We start from the raw sequence: 27,503 nt of genomic DNA on the forward strand, positions 1-27,503 counted from the left end.
CGTCATCACGTGATGAGCCCTCATCTTCACACATCTTGTATATCCCCATGTCGTCTCCTTCACGTGACACATCCTGCCCACTGGCGACTGGAACCCGCCCTACATCACCACTTTCACCACTTAATTCACCCACTAATTCGATTGACTGTGACCTGGATTTTCTTCTGCAGAATAAGACATTATATCTTCACACTCTCACCATTCACAAGCCACCTGGCTCTTCATCTCCCCGTATCATCCCCTCCTCTGCTGGGAATATCATTGTACGTCGCAAACAAAATCGTGATAGTCGACATTTTCGAAGTCATCGTTGACCTCTCCCATTCAGTTTTGCTGACCCTTCTTCCCTCATTGATGTTCCTATCACTAGTTCTTTCCTCCCTCGGGCCCTTGGAGCACAAACACCCGCTCATGGTTTAACATGACCTTCATCCTCTCTCTTAATATCCAGGGTTTGGGGGCCGCTCCTAAATATTTGGCCCTCAAGGCGCTCTTCTCTTCTCTTCATCCATATATTATTCTATTGCAGGAAACTATCCATGTTGTCCCACAGGTGGTTCAGTACTTCAGGAAGATGCTTCCTACTTGGCACATAGAGGCCACTGATGTTGATGGCCTCTCGGGGGGATTGGTGGCTATTTGGGATCCACAATGGGTTAAAGTTAAAGATTTTTCATGTTTTTCTGGCATCTTTCTGGCTGGGCACATTCGTGGCCTACAGGGTAAAGTTCATATATTAAATGTATATGCTCCATACAGAGACCGCGTCTCCTTCTGGGATCACTTGATTGCTTCGGAAATTCTGGATCTTGCTTCTCTTATCATCGCAGGGGATTTAAATTTTACAATCGGTCTAAATGAGGTATGGGGGTGTTCTCGAAGGGTGGATGCACTGGATGACTAAATGAAGGAGATCATTTTCGAGCACAATCTTGTTGATATTTTCCCTTCCACACTTTCACCAACTTGGGATAATGGCAGATCTGGGGATGCATATGTTGCAAAGCGGTTGGATCGTTTTCTCATGCATGAATTGATTGTTGAGCGGCTCAGGACTGTCCATTCTGGAGTGGTGTGTAATCATATCTCTGATCATCGGCTTATCGCCCTTCACTGGAGGAGGGGAGACTATAGAGGCAGGATTCCCTTTAAGTTTAATCGGGTTTGGCTTGATGACCCAGATTTCAATTGCCTTGTGCGTGATGTCTAGAATCGTGATGGGATTTGATCCCACACCCCTATGATGCATATTCAGGAGAAGCTTAAGACCCTTCGGATGGAGGTTAAGGCATGGGAGAAAAGAAAACGTAGGCATATGAACAAAGAGCTTGATGCCATATCTAATGCATTACAAGACATCCACCCACACCTCCTTGAGCATAATCTTCCTGTTCATATCAGAAACCGCATACATGCTCTCGAACTCAAAAAGAAGAAACTTCTGCTTATCAAAGAGACCACCTAGTGACTAAAGAGCAGGGCCATCTGGCTTCGAGAGGGGGACAAAAATACAAAATAAATTCATAGATATGCAAACTTCTGAAGGAAGGTAAACTCTATTTGGGAGATTAATGATGCGACCGACACTAAGGTTCAGTCACAACAAGATATTTACAAATCTATTGTTCAACATTTTCAAAATGCATACCGAAAAAAAGATTTCGACTTTTTGGAGGATCAACTTTGGGGTGTGGAATTATTTCCAAGCATGTTTGATGAGGCTTCTAACTTGGCTCTTTTTAAACTTGTTTCAGAGGAAGAAATTATGGGTGTGCTAAAATCTTTCAAGGGGGATAAGAGCCCCAGACCTGATGAGTGTACAATGGAACTTTTCACTCATTTTTTCGACCTCTTCAAGCAGGGTCTTATGGACATGGCTGATGAATCCCCATCCACCACCTTCTCAAAATATAGACCTATTTCGCTTTGTAATCTTATCTACAAGATCATCTCTAAAACTATCACAAATAGGATGAAGCACACATTGTCCAAATTTATATCTCCTCAACAGTTCAGGTTCCTCAAAAATAGACAGATCCATGATGTTGTGGCGATTTCCCAGGAATGTATGCACTCTATCCATCATAAAAAATAACTTCCGCTATAATGAAAGTTGATCTACAAAAGGCTTTTGATTGTCTTGATTGGAGCTACTTGAGGCTAGTCCTTCACAAAATAGGTATTCAAGCTGGACCTGCAGAGTGGATTATGGCTTGTGTCTCAAATGTACATTATGAGGTTGTTATAAATGGCTATCCTTCAGATTTCTTCAAGGCGGGGAGGGGTCTCAGACAAGGCTGCTCACTATCTCCACTTCTCTTCATCTTGGTTATGGATGGGCTGAGCCTTCACATACAAAAAGTTGTGGTAGAAGGGAAATTTTAAGTATTGCATATGGGGATAGTTCACATAGTTTTTTTGTTGAAAACGCCCTCATCATGGGGATACTTAACAAGTTTGCATGGCTCTATCTTTTTAATATTTTTGCTAAGCTTGGAAATGCCTCTGGTTTGCTCATGAATCTCCAGAAATCCATCATTCTCCATGACATATGTGATGAGGAGATTATCGCATACATAAAAAGATTATTTGGTGTGGCTTCCGAACCATTGATGGGGGGTATGAAATACCTTGGATTCCACATCAAGCCCTGTAGCTATAAAGTCAGGGATTGGATGTGGCTCATAGATCGTTTCTATAAGAAAATATCTGGCTGAGAGTTCAAATGCTTATCTTTGGGAGGCCGAATCACCCTAACACAAGCTTTGATTACTCAATTGGGAGTGTATTGGGCACACTTATATCTTTTTCCCCTCACCATTATAAAAAGACTCAACAGGATTACAACAAACTTCATCTGGTCTGGTATGAAAAATCAGAACAAATACCACCTTGCCTAATTGGACCACCTCACTCTTCCAAAGCGTTTGGGTGGCTGGGGTATTCTGAATCTGAGGAGATTTGGCTGGGCACTATTACTTAAATCTATGTGGAGAGGGATTTTTGGTGATGGCACCTAGGGTATGATAATTTGGCACAAGTATTTAAATAACTCTGATTTCTTTGTCTGGATGTGACGCGAAATTATTGGGATCACTAGAGGATCAACAATTTGGCTCAGTTTCATCAAAATTCACTGCTTCTTCCTACTACAACTGGCATGGAAATTGGGTACTGGCCACTGCATTATCATTGGTTTGGATCATATTCAAGGGTTTGATGTTACCTCCAATATATCAGATGATCTTATATATTGTTTAAATAGCCACAACATCCTTTTCTATTCATTTCATCATGGCAAGATAGATGTCCTATCTGGAAAAGGGCTTTGGAATTGAGACTAGACAAGCAGATGGCAAGAGAATGGAAACATATTAGATCTAACATGTAGCTTGCTGGAGTTTTCCATGTGGTTGAAAGAGACCAGATTGCCTGGACTGGAAAAATGAAGGAAGGTGGTCATATGGTGGCTGACACATATTTTTCTCTCTACCATCAGGAGACTTTACATCCTGAGGTATGTTGGTTCACAATCTTCTGGAAATCCAATTCTCCCATTAAGATTATTCTTTTCCTTTGGCTGGTATGGAAAAGTAAAAATCTCATGTGGGAAAACCTCTAGAAGAGGAATTGGTATGGGCCGGGTTTTTGTGTTATTTGCAGCGCTGCGAAGGAGAAAAATTTACACGTATTCTTACTTTTTCCTAATAGTATACATCTATGGCAAAAACTTGATGTTTATACTGGTTTCCCATATCAGCAATTTGATCATATCTCTAACTAGTTAAGCTGGTGGAGCAAACAACAACCTACATGGTGCAACATTCCCCTTAATTTCTTCCGGAAGATCTGGAGATGGAGAAACAACATAATCTTCAACAATCTTAGAGATTATGAATCACGGGTTCTGGAGCGCATCATATTGGGTTTCTCTATTAGCACTCTACAAGGTAAGGGACTAAAGGATACCATTCATAAATCGACTGGCCCAAAGTTGGTCTTCCCAACTGTCTATTTTGACGGTGCTTCACAAAGGAATAGGTATGGATGTGACTTCTTGATTGCTTATTCTCTGGGTAAGGAATTTTGGGTTCACTCGGGTGCTGGTTGCGGCACGAACATGAAGGCAGAACTTATGGCACTTTGGGGACTTCTATGGTTCTCTAGATATTTGAACATCCCTACTATGCATATATTTGGGGATTCCGAGATTCTCATTGATTATGTTCTGGGATAGGCGCAAATTTACCAACCCACACTCCAAGGATGGCTATTCCAAGTCCAACAACTTTGGATTTCTTTTATGGGCTCAACGATTGAGCACATTGGAAGGGAGTTCAATCAATCCGCGGACAGACTCTCGAAGAGGGGGTTACTAGATGAGTTGGACGGATGCACATTGAGATCAAGATGGAGGATTATATTATGGATGCTGGGGTGATACCTCTTCCTAGATAACTTCTACATTCACTGGAAACTCTCATATGATAATGCTGGCAGAATATCTTAGAGTATCTTCCGAGATATATTATTTTTGTCAAGAATTTTTATTTTCTTTTTTGTGTTTTTCTCTACTGTATATATATACTCTCATTATAAGCTTAGGATTGCAGATAAAATTAGTTTTTGCTATGCTTGCACAGATTTTGGCCATGGTGCTCTATATGTTTGGTCATGTCGTTATGTCATTGATTCTGGAATGCATCGATGACTTTAGATGATATTGTATACATCAACATGCTCCTATCCTCTCTATATGTATTACTCATATTTTGATGAATATAATGTTTTTTTCATACTGAAAGAAAAAATAAAAAATAAAAAAAATAAGGTACAATCTTACTATGATGCAAGTCACTTTAATACTTAAAATGAACTGAAATATATCATCTACATCAATTTAATATTGAATTATAGAAAGTGTCTTTTAGTGCAATCAATATATGTTAATTTAAACAATTAATGATATGTTTCTATAATTTTATGCACTTTACTAAATTTACTTGTCTATCCAAGTACCCCATTCCTCTTATGCTGGTGGTTCTCAAAATAAATATAGGACTAGAATGGGATTGGTACTTCTATAATTTTATGCACTTTACTAAATTTACTTGTCTATCCAAGTATTTCAATCAATTTTCTATCTTAAAAACTTCAATTAAAAATATTCAAGAAATAAAAATTTTACAAAATAACAATTTTAGTTGTCACATACTTTTCTTACAACCAACAAATAAGACTTCAATTTTACCATTTAACATTTCAATTTTACCACTCATTAGCGTTTCAAATTTTTTCGGCCAGCTTAAAGCGTTGTGGCTACTTGATCTCAACTACAATGAAATGAACAGATATATTCCAGTGCAGTTGGGTTTGCTGCAGAAGCTAAAGTACCTAGTTCTAGATGGTCACCGCAATGAATTCTCAGGAAAAATTCCACTCCAACTGGGTAATTTGACACAACTTACACAACTAGCGATTTCTAGCTTTAGTATTTCCAGTTCTATTCCTTCCCAAATGTTCAGATTTCCCCTCTCTTATGTATCACTTCACGTTACTCTCAATAGGATACCTAACTCCATTGCCAATTTCACATAATTGGCTTACTTAGATTTATCAAGCAATGTACTCACTGGCATACCTAAATCCATTGTCAATTTAACTAAATTGAATTATTTAGATCTTTCTCTTAACAATATCAGTAACATGCTTGAACACATTTCTAATTTAACCAAATCAACCTTTTTATATCTTTCTCAAAACAACCTCAACAACATTCTTGAAGGCATTGCTAACTTGACCAAATTGACCTTCTTAGATGTCTCTTACAACAAACTCATTAACATAACTAAACGCATGGCCTATTTGGTCAAGTTGACTTACTTAGATCTCTCTCAAAACAAACTTACGGGTAACATATTGGAAAACATTTTCAATTTGGGTAAGTTGACCTAGTTAGATCTTTCACAAAATAAACTTACTAGGCGCGCTAGTTTCTCGTGCTTTGTTTTGATTTCTTGAAGTAGATGCCTCAGCGAAGATTTTCTTAGCTTCCATAAATGTTTCCTTCATGCACACCAGATCAAAACCAGCTTCCTTTTCAGGGGCATTACAAACCCATCTGTCTTCTTTAGGCTGTTTTCCCTTATCATCCTCGGTTGTTACTCCACTTCTCATCACAATATTCACATTCGGATCTTCCTCGCGGGGCCTACCTCTCATCATTTGTAAATTTTGCGTAGGGTGTTGAGGTTGCGCCTTCTTCTCCTACATCTTAGCTATCAACACAGGGCATTCTTCGATAGTGTGGTCAAACTGGCTGTAGTATTGATAGTACAGGCGTGTATAATTTTGACACTCCCACATGTAGTGCCCTGGTGTCCCACGGTTATAACAAAGAACTTGAACACGACCTCTACTAGGTCCTCCTCCTCCTCGACCTCGTCCTCACCCCTGATATTCTCCATGTGCTCCCCTAGCACTCTGATCTGGAGGCTGAGTTTCTACTTACATTCGATAGGTATGTGTTCTTTCCATCATCAATTTCGTAGCTACGACAGTGGCACTCATCGTGACCCATAGATTTTTATAAATCGCAAAACAACTATTGTGGTGTCTGAACGAAATTTTGCAGAAAATGACAATTATTCATTATGTGTTTTCCCTCTTCCTACCTCAGGGGAATCGGTCCCCCTTCTGTAATATAATTCGCAAAGATAAGGCAATGGCCTTTATCATGCCCCTCGCTCTTACATTTGAGGCACTAGAGTTCCTTGCACACCTCTCACCTAGCCTCTTTCTCTTTTCTTAAGCTCTTCAAATCCAAGTAGAGGTTTTGCAACTACGAGTGAATCTACTGAACTCCCAAAGTCACATCCTGAATAGGCATCATGCAATCTCATCACAATTTCCAAGGCTTCTACCTGAGTTCCTATCTTATTTTGTGGCAAAGAAATCCACACGTAGGGCAGAAGCAAGGCTATAAACCACTCGCGGTGCTGGCCATCTGTAAGCTGCATATTAGCTTCTCAAATCACACATTTCAGCCTTTGATCTAACTCCCAGGGCGTCTCACCAGCCCTCATTGTGATTTGCTTAAATCCAACGTCTGACTGCGAGTCAGACTTAGGCTTACTAAACTCCTTGTTTAAAGCATCCTTAGTATATGCTAGCGTTGCTAGAGGATGAATAGTATAATACTTGATATACCACATCAGCGCGCAATCTTGTAAAGCAGTAACTAAGTGCGCCTTCTTTATGTTGTTATCATTGATCTCTTGCACGGTCCATACAACATTCACAACAAACTACAATTGATATGTATCTTCGCTCCCTGTACCCTTGAAAATCGATAGCTTTACTGAGTTCGACATGTTGAACGGTGGTGGGGGTGGCGGTGGTGTGGGCGAAGGTGTATGTTGTGAAGGTGAAGATGGAGTTGGAGTGGATGGATGATGTATCTACTGAAAACCCTATCTTATCAACTGGACCACACTCTACGGTGAGGCTTTTGCCGTTCCCTCGTCATCACCTGAAGGAAGTCCAATCAATGGGCTATATTAAGGGCTTGTTTTCTCTCGATTTATGAAGATCCGTCCATTTCACGTAGATCTAAACATCAAGGCAATGGCATAACCTGTTTCTCACACAAGAGCATCTAAATATAGGTATTCAATGATCTTAAATACTTACCTCGTGGTCCCTTGAAGAAGCGTCACTCTGCTTCATTGTAGTTGACTAAGGTATCAACCTCAAACTCTGTAACAAATTCTCCTATAATTCAATCGCTTGCGATCTTGCCTTCAGAGGCTTCCACCTTCGCACTAGCTCTGGAGTCCACACTATTGGACCGTCACGCCTCCACCTTCCTTGGTTGTCTGCTAACTTAGATATCCACTTGTATAGTTCGATTGGGAAGGTGCAGAAGAAAATTTCGTTTATTTTTGTGTGTTGAAAATAGCAACAAGAATTGCTAAAACTAGAAGTGCTAAAAATAGCAGTTTGGGTACCAGTGCTGGATTGGGAAACAGGGAATGAAAAATGGAAGTGCTAAAAATAGAATTTCTATTTTTAGTAGTTCATGATGGATTCCTAATTTTAGTCAGTCCCTGGACTAAAATAGGAAGTAAAATTCGAATTTGAACTTAACAGTTGTTTGAAAATAAATTAATTAATTCTCCATGAGTTAATTAGTTGTGAAAAATCAAACATGAAGTCTATGTGAGTACATGCAACAATTTATCTATTAATTGAGGAATTTATCCATCAGTTAAAGAGATAAGGATGAGTTCTAAATTGAGTAGTAATTAGTTGGCTCAGTTAACTGAGTCAAGTCCAGTTATAATTGATTTAAACAATTTGTTTAAATTAAGTAATTTCAGTTAGTTAATGCATGCTTGCATATAATTGTTGCACTTCAGATAACTGAAGATTCTCTCATGAATAACTCATGCATGTTAGTTCAGACAGAGACCAAGTTGATATCAGAGAAGGGACAGTGTACTATTAGTTGGATGAATATTTTTCCTATAAAGGAAGCTCATCCATGATGAGGATTTATCTCCTTCATGACTACGTAGTTGGATCAGAGGTTAGTGAGTGTGTGAAGAGGCCAATTCACACAAGTGGCTGCACTGGACCCCAATCAAAATTGTGCAAATAAATAGGAGGCTTGGAGGGTAAACTAGAGGTTAGATAGAGACCTTTGACTGTCTATCAGCAGCAGAGGTATTACAGAGAAAGTAGGATAGCTTTTGAGCTAATTCCTTTTGTAATACTGGCTATATTTCCACTTGTATGATAATACAGAGTTGGGGTTTTAGGCTGAGGCTTTCCCCAGGTTATATCTTATGTTTTATGTGCGATTGATTCCTTGTTATCAGTTATATGTGTTCTTATTGATGTTGCTCATGTTTGATTAAGCTTCCGCTAAATTGGTCGTAGAAGTAGATCAAGTATTTTGCTTTAGTCTATTGCATTATCAAGTGATCTACAATGGGAATTTCTACATTGTATCAAAGTGAGATTTGTAGAGAATTTTCAAGAAATTCTACATGGTATTAGAGCACAGGTGATCAAGGAAGAACAGTATACTGAGAGGAGATTTCAAAGTTTTGAGTTTTGGGCCGAGAGTTTGCAGAGCAGATTTGAACAATTATGTAAAAAATTTCAGAAACAAATAACAGATTTGGATTCCTTGCAGAAAAATACCCAAAATCAAAAAAAAAAATTGGCTGAATCAGAGTTTGGAGGAGGGAGATATCGCTGATTTAAAATCAGTGCTTTTTTCAAAAATTTCGTCATGGCGGGAAATATGAAACAGATTGGTGTGCTAGCCAAGAACCTGTATGCACTTGAGGTACAAGATGCATGCAAAGCCTTGAGGAGCAAGGCAAAGGTTAGATACTTGGTGGTTGAGAGGGAGGGTAAATTACCTCTCAACATGCAGTGCTAGAATTAGTCTCAGACAATTGTAGAGGAGCCACAATTGGTGAAGCAGCTTCAGGAGGTTGTGGAGCAGCCACAACTAGAGAAACTGAGAGGAGATTGAGTAGAGACATCTACTCATGCAGAGACCTCCAGTAGGGGAAACTTCGAGCCAGGTGGGCAGAGGGATCACATGCAGCCATACCTCCAGGTAGGAGGTGGGGCGATGTGGAGTGATCGTCCCAAGGAGGAGGGGCAGGATCCTTGAGGTACCCAACCTCTTTGATTTGAATTTGCTACAGGAGCCCCAATAAGGAGTAGCAAGACTGACGGATTGGGTAGAAATAGATGCGGATGGAGTGGCAGGTAGAGCTACAGTGCAGGAGTCCTAGGACTATGTAGAGCTAGGAGGTTGCAACTATGCGAGAGGCACAGGAGTGTTGCACCAGTTCAGGATGGCACAAAGAGGTGTGCAACGGTGCGAGATGCATGGAGTGTTGCAGCAGCTCAGCGGTCAGAGAGGGAGCACTTGTCAGCAGCAGGTAGAGCTTCAGCATCAGGGTATGTTTCTAGCCTAGCAGAGAGGTCAGTGGGGAGTTTTTTGTTCCGAGAGTTGTTGGAGCAACCACACTTGGTAGAAGTGTTGCATGCAGAACATTCCGAAGGTATAGGATCGGGTTCGATTTGAAGCCTTTCTTGTTGAGAGGGAGTGTCGAAAATAACAACAAGAAATGCTAAAAATAGCACTACTAAAAATAGCAGTTTGTGTACCAATGCTGCATTGGGCAACAAGGAATGAAAAATGGAAGTGCTAAAAATAGAATTGCTATTTTTAGCTGTTCAGGATGGATTCCTATTTTTAGTCAGTCCTTGGACTAAAATAGGAAGTAAAATTTGAATTTGAACTTAACAGTTGTTTGAAAATAAATTAATTAATTCTCCATGAGTTAATTAGTTGTGAAAAATCAAACATGAAGTCTATGTGAGTACATGCAACAATTTATCTATTGATTGAGGAATTTATCCATCAGTTAAAGAGATAAGGATGAGTTCTAAATTGAGTAGTAATTAGTTGGTTCAGTTAACTGAGTCAAGTCTAGTTATAATTGATTTAAACAATTTGTTTAAATTAAGTATGTTCAGTTAGTTAATGCATGCTTGCATATAACTATTGCACTTCAGATAACTGAAGATTCTCTCATGAATAACTCATGCATGTCAGTTCAGACAGAGACCCAGTTGAGATCAGAGAAGGGACATTGTACTATCAGTTGGATGAATATTTTTCTTATAAAGGAAGCTCATCCATGATGATGATTTATCTCCTTCAGGACTGTGTAGTTGGATCAGAGATTAGTGAGTGTGTGAAGAGGCCAATTCACACAAGTGGTTGCACTGGACCCCATTCAAAATTGCGCAAAGAAATAGGAGGCTTGGAGGGCAGACCAGAGGTTAGATAGAGACCTTTGACTGTCTATGAGCAGCAGAGGTATTATAGAGAAAGGAGGATAGCTTTTGAGGTAATTCTTTTTGTAATACTGGCTATATTTCCACTTGTATGATAATACAGAGTTGGGGTTTTAGGTTGAGGCTTTCCCCCGGGTTATATCTTCTGTGTTATGTGTGATTGATTCCTTCTTATTAGTTATATGTGTTCTTATTGATGTTGCTCATGGTCGATGAAGCTTCCGCTAAATTAGTTGTAGAAGTAGATCAAGTATTTTGCTTTAGTCAATTGTATTATCGAGTGGTCTACAGTGGGAATTTCTACATGGTATCAGAGCGAGATTTGTAGATAATTTTTAGGAAATCCTACAATGTGTACAAATATTTGTCTAGCCACTAGTCCTTTGACAAGCAGGGATTCCTTTTCTCTTGCACCATGAATTCCTGAATCTTCCTATCCAACCACTTCTCAATTTCCTTCTTGGTCGGATTCCAGTGATGTGACATCACACATCTCGTTATGCAGATCCTAGTCTTGGAAATAGAACCATTTGTTGGCTTAATGGGTCCTGACCCAGGTTCAAAGTTAATTATGCCAAACAAAACCCTACACTACTGGCCCTTTCGGCATCAACCTGCATAACGCAGGGTGAAGTTTCACCCAAAACAGTATGGGGAGATGTTGGAACCAAGTTTCCGCATCTAGAGATTAGTGTGTTGTCTTTTATCGCCCTAGATTTGCCTTCACGCAGACCTATAAAACCCTAAGGCTTGGTACTGCAACTTCACTTAAATGACCTTTAGACCTTCACGAAGGTCTTTGATAAGGTTTTGCAGACCCTTAATAGGTGAAGCATCCACTTATGTACACCATAAATCAACCCTAGATCTGAATTCACACAGATCTACTTAAGTATTCAATAAACACCACATAATGTATTATAATCTTCACGTAAATATTTAACAGGTATTACGTACAATTAGTAAGACATAATTAACGAAGTCGCGCATCACTACATCAATATTTCATAAAGACAATTATTCCATCACAGCATATATCGTAAACAAAAATAACATAAGTAAACAGGTAAGCACATGAATTTCTCCAACAAACTTCTTTATTGATAATCAATATGATGTTACAAAATCAAAAACTGCGATGTGCACTCAGTTGCAGGGGTCCACGCACTTAGCTGCAGACTCTACTCTAGGCCTCTACGCACTTAGTTGCAAAGCCTTTTCTTCCTCTACGACTCACTTCTCTGTGCTATCTTCTATTGACCCATTACATCCATCATTCATTACTTGCCTTAGACTCTCTAAGACACCTATTTATAGCTTTTCTTCATACAATCCCATGGTCTGCGGACCATGGTTAGATCTCAAAACCGACTTGAATTTACATAAACAAGAGGCTAAACCCCTTTTGAATTCTAACTCTCTACGCACTTCGCATCCACAATTTGTAGAGACTTTACATATTTTTACCAAAATTTACATCAAAACTTGGGTTTTTAACCCCAAAACTGATCCAGGGGACCCCATCCAAACAGTCCATCGAAAGTATGTAACATGGGTACTCCTTGGATGAGGAATCAAATTATGCATCCAATGAGTGTTCTTGCTCGAAATTGGAGTAAACCCATAGGGAGATAAGTTGAAAATACAAGTTGAAAAAGTAATTTTTTTCTTTTTTCCCTCTAAAATTTGATGATGTAATCTAATGTTATTTTATTATTTCCACTATTATTTTATAATTTCCTTACGATACCCATTTTAGACCTAAAAATTCCCCTAATGATTATTCTTTGAAGCACACTGCAATTCTGAAATTACGAACTCACTACAAAACTCATTGGTTGTACACTTTCAACTCAAGCACACTCCCTCACACACCCTTCTTCTAAACCAACAAATGAGCTTCTTTCCTTCTCATATTTGTAGAATCTAGATATGGTTAAGTCAATTAATTTTTTAGATGATGGATCTCACACAAAACCTTTTCACAAACTTTAGAAATGATTGAGATTGACATAATGACCATATCAAACCCCTGCTTCCACTATCCCTTTGATGATTTCAACTTTAACCACCTTCTAAAGGCCCCACGACTTATTTCGACCTTTTTCTAGAAAATTTTGACACTAGACTTCGCCAAAAAAATATTAATTTCCAGAGGAGCATGAGAAACCTGGAGATAAACTCGTAATCCCTTGGTCGAATGCACAGGCCTAGACAAAACTGACTAGAAGAGTTAGTCGCTCGCATGAGTTTGTCCTCCATGCGACTGGATTGTTCCAATCGCTCTGATGAACCTCCTTCCATGCAACTGGGGAAAAGCATGGCTTGCAATAAGGATCCAACCCTCAAACTTTCCACAGAGCTTCTGGGTAGTGAAATGACCTGTAAACCATCCTTCCAAACTCATCTTGACATCAGGGACCCAGCTGCATAACTTCAACAAGACATCACACACATCATCAACTAGACCTCTAGTACAAGTGTAGCTCAGCTTCAAGTGAGGCCTTGTTACCTCATGACACCTCTCCTACAGACCTTCTAATACTTATTACAACAAGTTACATCAACATGAAAACCTTCAACAAGTATACAACAGACTCAAGACTTGACATATAGACTCATGAGTACATGACTTCAACAGGGGACATCAATGGCAACACAAATAGACCAACAATGTGTCCTAAGGAGCATATTGTAGATGATAATAAAGGTTTTTCTAAAGAAAGATTGAAAAAACATTTTTGCTAATTTTGGAAATTTTTAGAATTGCATAAATTCATCCCAACTTTTGGGAATTTAAGACAAAATCATTTCTTATGATGCTATGATGCCACATGGTAATAAACAACATTCATAAGAATGCCATGCTTAATTACTGCAACTCCACCATCAATTGAGGCATCTACAAAATGAAAAACAAAAATTAAAACAAATCTCAATTAAAAATAAATATACCTAATCATTAGTTTAAAATAAAGTTAAACAAGTAGTTTCAACAATCAATTTTTAACCTATTTCATTTTTTTTTTTATCATTTTTTAAATCCAACTAAAAATTTAAAAGAATTATTGGAATTGTAATGCATATTTCAAGTGAATTCAATGTTTTTTTATGGGGCTCAATCCATCTATACATTTAAATTATAATTTGAATAATGAAAAATTACAATTTCACCAACAATTACATCATTTAATTTGGTGATAATTGCTTCAAAAAGCTAAAAAATTGATGTTTAAACTTGTTCTAGATTCATATTTTCATATATTCAAGACTAGGCCAATAATGTAATTAACATGATAAATAAAAAAGGAAACCTAACACAACATTAACTAAACATATTAAATAAGAAAATTTTGGAGTTAATGAAATGTTTATATAAAATCATAAATAATATTGCTAACAAAAATCAATATATAATGTATAGTGCATTTTGTTATAGCTTCTTGATAAACTAGTTTTTCTGGTATCATTCTCATGTACATATGATTAGAATTATCTTTTTCTTTATATAATCTTAAACATTTAAATGTGAACTCAATATGAAGAAATGTGGTAGTGTTCTTAAAATGAAGAAGTATATCCAAAAATAATCATAAAAAAAAAACATAATGTCTACTCAATAAAAAAAAGGTAATAAAAACTTAAAATAAATAAAAATATTATATTTATTATATTGCAATTAATCAATTTTATTTTATTTTATTTTTATGTTTTTTTAAAATCAATTTTAGTTATTTTTTATTAATTAATTATTTTTATTTTATTTTCTTAAGTATATTCACTGAAGAGTTTACAAGGCACAAAGCCAATACAAAAATATTCACAGGCAGCAAGCCATTACAAAAATGCAAAATTGCTAACCTTGTCACTAATAGGGATATGCAGGAGGGAAAGGGTGAGGATTTTTCTATTTGTCATGTGTTTGGTTTGGAAGCGGAACAAATCACTCAAGTTGTATTTTGTGGAAGTGTGAAAAATCCATCTTTTGGATGTAAGGCATTATCTAGCTGTGTGAAAACAAGGTTCATGAGGTGGATGTGAATATTAGGGGAGCTACAAAGGTGGAGAAAAAAATGGCAAAGGGGCAGAGATGCATAATTTCCCAGCTCCATTGCCCACAACTACCCAAATTATAGTACACCTACTATTACTCTCTTTTCTTGTTAATTGGTATGGAATTGAGTGGTTTAGCCTCGTAGGTATGATTTTTATTTTGTTGGGATCTTACACTAGAGGGTGGTCGAAGACCATGTTTACTAGTATGCTCGAAAATCTTGATTATGTCTTGCCCACCTTGGTATTGGCTCTCCTGTGTTCTCCTTTCGAATTTAATAATTTGTGTAGCAGAGGGGTAACTAACCTTGCGCTGTAATTTCATGTGTTTGAGTGTGGTATTGGCTCCATTTTTGGGGGGTTATAGGGAATTGTTTAAATTATTGTAAACTATGTAGTGTGATTATCGTTCCCTGTGTTGTTCCTTCTCTGCTTTGTGTCTTGGTTCTATGGGAATTTTGTAGTGTTCTGTTAGTGTGCTTGACCTAGCTTGGTATTTCTTACCTTCCCCTACCTCTCCACTCCTTTGTTCGAACCCTAGGAGAATGATATACCTTTGTGACATGCCACCAAGATAGCGTATCCGCAGTCATAGGGGAGGTGGTGGTCGGGGCCCCTAAGGCTAGAATTGGGCTCAATAACATGCAAAGGAAGTTGTTGGGACTTTTTTGTTGTTGTTGTTACCCCTAAAACTCATCATGAAATTTGTAACCTAGAGTCCTTGGTTGATGCAAAATGTCAAGCCTTTTCTAATTCAAATATTTTAGAAGAGGTCTCTAGCTAGGTTCCCAACCTTGGTCACACTAGGGGATGAAGGAAACAATATCTCAATTCTATAACATTACATTGCCAGATGAAGGAATTTTTTGGTAGGGTGTTAAAAGACAAACAAGATGAGATATATATTGAATTTTCCTCCTTAGAGGACACTAAAAGAGCTTTGAGAAATCAATGTTTCTTTTTGGATAGACTAGATACAAGGCTAGTACATCTGGAAGGCCACCTTTAGTGTGAATATGATCCTCCTGCTCCTCTTGATTCTAGTGCCAAGGCCCTAACACCTATTACTTCTTCAAACTCTTAATTGGTTGGAACGATTCAGGTTATCTTGTATTATAGCTATGTTTTGGTCTATTAAGATATGCTAAGAATGTTTTTTTTTCGAGACTACTTTTAATGAGTAGGTGATTAAAAATATGGTTTCCCTCGAGACAAACTGAGACCACCTACAAGGTATTATGAGTAGGCACTGCATGGCCAGATATTGTACTCAATTTTGAAGAGATTCCGGGGCAAAAAAACTATTAATTTAAAAATAAAACTAAAAAAAAATAATGATGATTCATATTCATAATCATGATATTTTAGAACATATAATTAATAAATAGATAAAAGCTTAATAAATGTAATTAAAAATAAACATATAAAAAATATAAATAATAGCTATAAATAAAGATATATTTGACCATATAAATTAAAATAATGATTTCTATATGTAACCATTATATTTTTGAATTTCGTAATTTTTTTCTTGTAAACTGATACTTTGTATTATAAAAAAAAACTAGGATTACATAGTTGTGCTAGATTACACTTTGAGGATTTTACTCTTCCTCATATCAGCTGCCGTGAGACTAATAGGCCAACATTTCTCAAGATATTCATGGTTATAAAAATTCACAAAACACAACCCTACACCAAATCCGACATATAGAAAACTAAGACCTGAATACATCTTAAAAGCATAATCCCACTTGACTAGGCTGAACCAAAACTGTGTAGGAAAAAAGCAGGAAAGCTAATAAACAATACATTTTAATCATTTTCAGAAGAAGAAATTGGCATGGGATCCCTTGTTCTTAAACCTAGAGAGTCTGGTGGATCCTTGTTATCAGGTTCACATAGAATATGCCCCTCAACATGAGAAAGACATGCATCAATTATGTACAAGTAGAATATTGATTTCAAAGCATTCTCTTGATAAATTATTATAGGGTGGAAAAGACATTATACAACTCCACATGCTTGTCCTTCTGGACAAGCCCCAATAGGGTTTTCATTTGCCAATGCAAGGCCATAGAGTTTAGATATTACTTCTTCCTTCCCCTAGTGTGCCCAGGGTCAGGAACCGAAGTAGACATGTGCTCCAAGATTTTTGAATCATAGTGGGATTATCTTTCCACCCCAACCTGATTTTCCAATTTACATATCTCTTTCCTTATTTCTGGTAGAAATACATTAAATTATGTGGCAGCTTAGTCATGAGAAAAAATCTTCACTCCTCTTTGCCCCCTCCCCCACCTCTACAACGCATTTGCTTCCTAGGTGACATGTCTAAAACCGAGAGGGCGCACTTCGAGCTACTATTGTGAATACCTCTTCTTACAAAAAAATAAATAAATAAAACCCAAAATCCACAATAGAGCCAGAGAATCAACCCACTAAATCATCTCAGAAACTTGTGATAGAAACCCCATACTCGAGGGAATCACCTGGGTGTTGTATAATAGTCATAGAAGCCTCTAAAAAGGACCCCTTCCCCAACACTATTAAACATATTCCAAAACACACATAGTACAGTGAACCCAGGTCATGAAAAACTCTCAGACACCTAGGAAGCCAAGACCAAAGCAACCATCAAGCCCAAACCTTATAATTCACTAGACAATGGTCATTAAGACTAACACGAAATTTAGCAACAGACCTACCAATTAGAAATGTAAGGAGACCCCCGAGCAAAAGATGTAGATAGGCTGCCAAAACTTCCCAATCCAGATAAATAGAATTAAACCAAACCCCCCATCACAAAGAATTTAGACCTACATCCTCGGACCCTACCCCAATACTTAAGTCAAAAGAAAATGCCAAATAGTGGAAGGAATCAACATCAATTCCAATGCAGGGGGTCAAAAGTGAAACCCACGCCAGCCCACTGGGTGCCAGGGTTCCAAGCTCCAAATGAGAGACCTCGTTGCTAAATATACTCCACTCTTGCCACCAAGACCCTCGTGGGCGAGGGAGCCCTATATTCGTCATCACTACAATAGACCCAAACCAGAACACAAAGCACCATTCACCACTAGCTGGAACAAAAAGCACCCATAGGGAGGTTGAGGACCTAGCCTCGCATCCTGCTGTCAATCCACCACTAATTTCTTCGCAAGACATTGTTGGGAGAGGTTTATAATGAGCCAAGGCCATCTAAGGTATTGCATATGAATGCATGTGAATGTATGCATGGGGTTGGTCGTGCCCCTCTCTTCATAAATGTACACCACATTCAAGGGTGGGGTGCACAACCTTTTAAGTCGTCTCATTACTCACTTTAACACCACCATTGCGGACAAATTAAATTAATAAATGCATGCATGCGCACGCACACACACACATATATAATGTGCATCACATTAAAAATTAAATTATAAAAATTATAAAACATGTCAACCAAAAATATACATATATAAGTATAAGTATTATTAAGATTTTATTAAAATAAAAATAAAAATATTTTCTATATATAAAATGTGAAATTTATATAAATATAAAGAATATTATTAAGAGCTAGCATACATCTATTTTAATTTTTTGCTAACCGAGGAATCAAATCTTTCTCATATAAATTGTTTTGCACTTTAGTACTCATAAGATATTTTCCTCTCTAAATACAAACTTTTTTATATATATATGTGAGGGACAATGCAAAAATAAACACAAGAATTAAATAAAATTTTAATAATATAGTAAAATTTCTAAAATAAATCATATTAAAAATAAAAAACTGTATTATTTAAAACTAAATATCTAACCTCTATATAATAATAAAATTAAAATTTTAAAAACACTATTTTAAAATAAACACGATCGTTACATAAATTAAAAAACATATTACTTTATTTATTTTTATTTTATATATATCTCAATTAAAAATATTAATTATTACAAATTTTCATATATATTCATTTTATAATCCAAATTAATTTTTTAATGTAATTATGTCATCTTAATAAATAAAAAATGACACAATAGTATTCAGTTGACTTTTCAAATCTTACAGCCAACAAATCGTCCTACTAATAAAGATTTCAATTTTACAATTTAACATTTTACCACTTATTACCATTTCACTTCTTTTTTTCCCTCTGGTTAAAGGCTTACCCAGGTACCACCCACCGTGGGCGTAGGGGTAACGCTGTGCGAGTGATTTGATAGGAATGTCAACCCAACCACCCCATTGTAAGGTAATTACACAGAAAGGAGTGTATTGACTTGACTCTTAAAAAAAATCGGAGTATCGACTTCACTTCACTGTCTGTTATCTGTATTGATTTGATCTTATTAGGGAATTGTTTGGTAAACATATTAGTATAAATTAAATCTCTATCACGTTTAATATATTATTTTGATTTAGAGAATTGAAGTTTAATATATTATTTTGATTTAGAAAATTGAACCAATAATTTTATCGCGTTTAATATATTATTTTGATTTAGAAAATTGAATCAATAATTTTATAATAATTTTATATTATTTTAATTTGGAAAATTAAATTAGCTATTTTATATGAAAAAATATTTTAACAGAATATCACATTACTATTTATAATAACCCAAAACCCCATAAACAAATATCTAATTTAATTAATAAAAAATTAAAAACAAAATATTTTCTTATATATAAAATTAATTTTTAATTCCATTTGTAAATTTTGAAAACTTAAGCCTAACTTAATCTCTACAAAGTTAAAATTTCTGTGAGTGATTCCTGATTTGAATTAGCCTATTCCTATTAGTGATTCCTGATTTGAATGAGCCTATTACGCATAATTCGAAGTATATAGTTACTCAAGCTATTTTATATTTAACCTATTACCTTAAACGGTTTTTATTATGGCAGGAAAATAAATTTCACTCAATTTTGTTCCAATTCTAATAGATACTTTCTGGAATTCGAAGTGCAAGTTTAATTGAATTTTAATCTTCTTTTTTTAACATTAAATTTATTTATGTATTAAAAAATACATTTTAAATAATTGAAACTAACAAACATACCCAAAATTATATAAAGACGAAAATATTATTTAATTAAATTACACTTATATATGATAAAGATGATATAAATTTAATTCTGTTAATTTCCCTGTTATAATTTTAGAAATTTTATAAGCTTAAATTTTATAACTTTATGCCCTTTGGACCATTCATAAAATTTTTTTATAATTTTTTATTTTATTTTGTATATAACATTAAAATAAATAAATAAAATCCCATTCTAATTTTTTTTATCTTATTTTTATATAGAATTTAAATAAATAAATAATATTTAAGATGTATAATTAATATATTGCATTTAATTATTAATAAAAAGTTATATAATATTTACATGGGAAGATAAAAATACATAACAACAATGTGATACAAAGAAAAAAATGAGATCCTCCCCCTGAGGAGGTGCAACAAATATTCCCCCTAAGCTGTTGAACATTCTCCCCCTAAATATATATAAGGCCACACCATCTTGAAGAAGCAATATACATGAAGAAGCAACCCATAAGCAAGAAGAAGCAAGCAAACAATTCATAATGCCTTGAATAGCATGCAACCAACCAATCACCACCCATTCTCCAAATTTTGCAACTGAAAGTGCTCTTGGTGGCAGTCATATGACAACAACAAACTCCATGAAAAACTCCTCAATACCTTCGAAAAGGCACAACTCCCATCTGCTCTCTAAGATATTAAAATTGCTCCCAATATTCTATGCCATAGCCAAGATTCTTATATTTTCTCATACAGTAACTGTATCTAGTGTCATAAAAAATATACATGTTGTTGTCACTTTTAATGGCCTTTGCCACTATCATTCCTGATTTAGAATTTTTGATATCACACTCTTTAGATTTGAAAATCACCTCATGCCCATTATCACACATCTGACTAACACTATGGAGATTGTGCTTCAAACCATCAACATAAAGCACATTTTGAGCTTTGGTCTTCTTGTCCAATCTAATTGTTCTTTTGCCTCTAATGGGAACTGTTGCATCATTTCCAAAACTGACATCACCTTTCTCATACTCTTTTAGCTACAAGAATTTTCTCTTATCATCGGCCACCTGCTTGGAACAACCACTATAAATCAGCTATTGTTGATGCTGATCATGAGCTATCAAAGCAAGCTCACAATTTTCAACCTTTTTCTTCTATCTTTTCTCAACTTTCTGCTGATTAGATTTCTCTTTAGTATGATGCATGGAGGAATTTAGAAGGCTAGATTTGCACTCACTAGCTTTGTGACCAAAGTTATTGCATATGAAACACTCGATCTCATTCATTAGTGGAGAAAAATAATTATTTCCATTAGCATGCAAAATATTTGGCCCTTGATAAATTCTTGATCTATCAACATTTCTTCTAGGAAACATCTTCAATCTACAACTCATGGCTTTGTGTGAAAAATTATTACATGCAAAATAGTAACCATTAAATTGAGTAGGATACCTAACTTTTTGTCGCCATGATGGAGGAATGATCTTGATTGTTTCACTTGTTGATTTTATGTTGATTTTATTTCAGCTTCATTCTTTTGCACATTCTTGCTAGTTGCAACAATATTTGATTGATTTTCTTTACCCTCCAATGCATCTGCATAACTGGTACTTGGCTGATCTTTAGCATTTTGTAGAGGAGACTTGTATCCCAAACCATTTTTTTCCTCTAGTGACCTTTGCATGTTGAGAATATTTTGCAAGGTTTCATATCCCTTGATAAATTTTTGATTTAAACATGCTTTAGTTTCTTCTTTTGAAAGATTGGCCCATAAAGCAATAATTTCTGCTTTAAGTTTGTGACAATTTTCTTTCCATTCTTCCACGTGATCGGTGAGAACATTTTCTCACATTTTTTATTCTTCCAATTCTCTCTTTAAGTAGATGATGCCTTCTTCATGAGTGCATGCAATAGGAGCTCCTCCAACATTCTACTTCAAATGTTCATTTTCTTTCTCTAACTCAACTAGATTATTTTGTAGAACCACAATTTGTTGCAGCAAACTTTCCTTGAATTTATCAATCTCATCCCAATGGATCTTCAAAGAATCAACCACCAAAGGGGGTGTATTCCCCTTTAGTTTGCATATTTCCCCTTTCAGCTCCTTATTTTTGTTTTTAGCTTTGTACAACTGATCAAATGCAAAAATGATCTCCACTTCATAATCAATCTCTCCATATTCTAGATCTTATTCATCTTTGTACTCAAAATCCATAAGAACACATTCATTGTTCTCTTCCTCTACTTCTGATGAGTATTTCTCAATGGTTTCATCTAAAATATCACTCTCTTCTTTGGAGTAACAAGTCCATCTCTTTTGAACTTTAGATTTTCGAAATTCCTAGGTTTTATCCTTGCTCTTCATATCATTTTTACTTCTTTTGTGTGTACATTTTGTAGAAAAAGTTCCAACTACTCTACATTCGAAATACTTGAAAGGAAGCATACCTTCATACCTTCCAGTTTCTTTCTTCAATTTATTGTCAAACTAAGCAAATTCTTCATCATATTCACTAATAGAGTATTCTTCCTCTTCCTTGATTTTCTTTGGAAGTTTCTTGAGCTTTTTGGTAATACCCTTGACCTTCTTGGAGGCTTTGAATGCAGCTTCACTAGATTCATATTTCTCTTCAACAATTCCCATCTCATAAGCTGTAAGAATTCCAAGCAATTGCTCCATAGTGAGAGTGCTCAAATATGAGATGTCTTGAATAGAAGAAACCTTTGGATTAAATCTTGTTGGTACAGACCTAAATATTTTCTTAATAATGATTTCATCTTCAAAATCTTCATCTATACTCTTGATCAGATTTGTTACTAATTCAATCTTTCAGAAATATTCTGCAATAGTTTCATCTTCCTTCTTTTTCAAGCTCTCAAACCTCATCCTATAGGGTTGGAGCTTTTATTTCTTCACCTTCTCATCACCTTCATAGCTATTCTCAAGTTTTTCTGAAACTTCTTTCGCTAATTTACAATGCGTGACTTTTATTAGCTAAGTCTCACTAAGTGCTGCAATAATGGCATTTCTGGCTTTTGCATTGTTTTGAAAAATATTATTTCCATCAGGGTCTAAAGGAAGAACATCAAGAACAATATAACCAGTCACCATAGTAGAGAAAGCATCAATACCTAAACTAATGAGGTGCCCCTCCATTCTCATCTTCCATAATCAAGCACATGAAAATCACAAATAGCCATCAGATATAGACACTTATATTTTAGGTAAATAAAACCCCCTCAAGGGGAAGAAACCACCTTCTAGAGGCCCCATGACTTATTTCGACCTTTTTTTGGAAAATTATGACACTAGACTCCATAAAAAAAAAGAAAAAAAAATTCCAAAGGAGCACGAGAAATTCAGAGATAAACTCATAATCCCTCAATCGCATGCATAGGCCTAGATAAAGCTGACTCGAAGAATTGGTCACTCACATGAGCTTGTCCTCCATGCAACTAGACTGTTCCAGTCACTTTGATGCATTGTTCCATGCGATTGGGGCAGAGAACGAATTAAAACAAGGATCCAACCCTTAAACTTTCCACAAAGCTTCAGGGGAGTGAAATGACTTGTAAACCATCCTTACAAACTCATCTTGACATCGGGAACCCAATTGCATAACCTTAACAAGACATCACACATATCATCAACTAAACCTCTAGTAGAAGTGTAACGCAGCTTCAGGTGAGACCTTGTTACCTCATGACACCTCTCCTACAGACCTTCTAGACTTATTACAACAAGTTACATCAATATGACAACCTTCAACAAATATACAATAGACTCATGACCACATGAATTCAACATATGACATCAATGGAAACACAAATAGGCCAACAATATGTCCTAAATTTATTTGAAAGGGGGCGGATTGTAGATGATAATAAAGGTTTTTCTAAAGAAAGATTGAAAAAACATTTTTGCTAATTTTGGAAATTTTTGGAATTGCATAAATTCATCCCAACTTTTGGGAATTTAAGACGAAATCATTCCTTATGATGCTATGATGCCACATAGTAAGAAATAACATTCATAAGAATTCCATGCTTAATTACAAAAACTCCACCATCAATTGAGGCATCTACAAAGTGAAAAACAAAAATTAAAATAAATCTCAATTAAAAATAGATATCATTAGTTTAAAATAAAGTTAAACAAATAGTTTCAAAAATCAATTTTTAATATATTTCATATCTTTTATCATTTTTTAATCCAACTAAAAATTTAAAAGAATTATTGGAACTGTAATGCATATTTCAAGTGAATTCAATGTTTTTTTAATGAGGTTCTATACATTTATCATTATAATTTGAATAATGATAAATTTCATCAACAATTATATATAATTTGAATAATAAAAAATTACAATTTCACCAACAATTACATCATTTAATTTAGTGATAATTACTTAAAAAATCTAAAAAATTGATGTTTAAACTTGTTCTAGATTCAAATTTGCATACATTCAAGACTAGGTCAATAATGTAATTAACATGATAAATAAAAAAGACAACCTAACACAACCTTAACCAAACATATTAAAAATAAAATTTTGGAGTTAATGAAATGTTTATATAAAATCACAAGTCATATTGCTAACAAAAATCAATATATAATGTATATTGCCTTTTGTTATATCTTCTTGATAAACTAGTTTGTCTCTCACCATTCTCATGTACATATCATTAGACTTATATTTTTCTTTGTATAATTTTAAACATTTAAATGTGAACTCTATATGGAGAAATGTTGTGGTGTTCTTAAAATTTACTAAATCCAAAAATGTTTATAAAAAAAACATAATGTTTGTTAAATAAAAAAATAATAAAAACCAAAAATAAATAAAAATATTAAATTTTTTCAATTCAATTTATTATATTGTAATTAATTAATTTATTTTTATTTTTATTTTTACTTTTACTTTTAAATTATTTTTAGTTAGTCTTTTTATTTAATTAATTTTATTTTATCTTCTTAAGTATATTCACTTAAGAGTTTCTAACGCACTGGCCTGGAGTATGCCGTAAAACTGCTTCTGCTTGGCTAAGAGCTCGTCTTCCTCAGACGTAAGGAAACAGGTTAACGGCCCAAGACCTAGAGGCATCTAGTAGGAGTGATAGCCAACTCCCTTACGGACCACCAGCGGGTTATTACAGGTGGCGTGGTTTTCCTTGATAACAGTGATGCATCAAACCGACATTCGCGGATAGCAACCAGAGATGGTTGTCCTCACTGTTGGTTTGACAACTGAGTTTGATAGGTTTTTCCACCTTTTGAAAAAAAAGAGTTTCTAATGCACAAAGCTAATACAACAATGTTAATATTGTCACTAATAGGGATTTGACATTGTAATTTTGTTTTTATTAATAAAATTACAAGTTTTTTTTCTCAGAAAAATAATAACATGCATTTCACACTATTTTTTTTTTAAATAATTCTGCGATGGGGTGGGAAATGAGATGAATAGAAGGCTTGAGGGGCAAGCCCACCACTCTCTCAAGGAGTTGGGCATTTGTGAATTGGAGGGAGGGTGGGGGGGGGTTCACCCCATGCATGTACAAGCATGCGAGCACTTGCAACAAACTTAAATATGGTTCGTGAGATAGAGATGGAGAGGTTATGCATTCACGAAAAGGAGGAGCGAAAATGCCTATGTGGGGAGGAAAGCCTAAGTTCCCACTGTAAGAGGGAAAGGGTGAGGATTTTTCTATTTTTCATGTGTTTGATTTGGAAGTGGAACAAATTGCTCAAGTTGTATTTTGTGGAAGTGTGAAAATGCCATCTTGTGGCTATCAGGCATTATCTGGATGTGTGAAAACAAGGTTTATGAGGTGGTTGTGAATTTTAGTGGAGTTGCAGAGGCGGAGAGAAAAATGGTAAAGGGGCAGAGATGCAGGATTTCCCAGCTCCATTGTCCACATCTGCTCAGATTACAATACACCTGTTATTACTCTCTTTCCTTGTTAATTGGTATGGGATTGAGTGATTTAGCCTCGTAGGCCTGGTTTTTATTATGTTGGGATCTCACACTAGAGGGTGGTCGAAGACCCTGTTTACTAGTAGGCTCGAAAATTTCGATTATGTATTGGACACCTTGGTATTGGCTCTCTTGTGTTCTCCTTTCGACCTGAATAATTTAAGTAGTAGAGGGGTAACTAACATTGCAGTGTAATTTCCTGTGTTTGAGTGTGGTATCGACTCCATTTTTTGGGTGTTATAGGCAATAGTTTAACTTATTCTAAACTATGTAGTGTGATTATCATTCCCCGACTTGCTTCTTTCTCCACTTTTTGTCTTGGCTCTATTGTCAGTTTGTTGTATTATGTTAGTGGGCTTGACGTAGATTGGTATTTCTTACCTTCCCCTGCCTTTGCACCCCTTTGTTAGAACCCTAGGAGCGTTATACCTATGTGATCTGCTGCCAAGATATTGTATGCGCAGTCGTAGGGGAGGTGGTGGTCAGGGCCCCTAGGGAATTGGGCTCAATAACATGCAAAGGAAGTTGTTGGGACTTTTTTTTGTTGTTGTTTCCCCCGAGACTCATCATGAAATTTGTAACCTAGAGCCCTTGGCTGATGCAAAATGTCAAGCCTTTTCTTATTCAAAGATTTTAGAAGAGGTCTCTAACTAGGTTCCCGACCTTGGTAACACTAAGGGACGAAGGAAACAATATCTCAATTCTATAATATTACATTGCTAGATGAAGGAATTTCTTGGTAGGGTGTTAAAATACAAACAAAATGAGAGATATATTGAATTTTCCTCCCTAGAGGACATTAAAAGAGCTTTGAGAAATCAATGTTTCTTTTTGGATAGACTGGATGCAAGGCTATCACATCTGGAAGGCCACCTTTAGTGTGAATATGATCCTTCTCCTCCTCCTGGTTTTAGTGCCAAGGACATAGCACTTGATACTTCCTCAAAATCTTAATTGGTTGGAATGATACATGGTTATCTTGTATTATAGCTATGTTTTGGTGTATCAGGATATACTAAGAATGCTTGTTTTTCAAGACTACTTTTAATGTGTAGGTGGTTAAAAATACGGTTTCCCTCAAGGTAGATTGAGACCGCCTACAAGGTATTATGAGCAGCCACTGCATGGCTAGATATTGTACTTTGTTTTGAAGACATTCTGAGACAGTAAAACTATTAATTTTAAAAAATAATAATACTGCTTCATATTCATAATCATGATATTTTAGAACATATAATTAATAAATATATAAAAACTTAATAAATTTAGTTAATAAATTTAATTAAAAATAAATAAATAAATAAATATAATAAGTACAAATTAATATATATTTTACTATATAAATTAAAGTAATGATTTGTATATGTAATCATTATATTTTTGAATTTTGTATCTTTTTTCTTGTAAACTGATACTTTGTATTATCAAAAAAACTAGGATTATATAGTTGTGCTAGATTACTCTCTCAGGATTTCACTCTTTCTCAAATCACCTACCATGAGACTAATAGACCAATATTTCTCTAGATATTCAT

Source organism: Pinus tabuliformis, chromosome 2_2 (assembly GCF_031772625.1).
Source record: "Pinus tabuliformis cultivar Carrire ecotype Pingquan chromosome 2_2, CPIR1, whole genome shotgun sequence".
NCBI lineage: Eukaryota > Viridiplantae > Streptophyta > Pinopsida > Pinales > Pinaceae > Pinus > Pinus tabuliformis.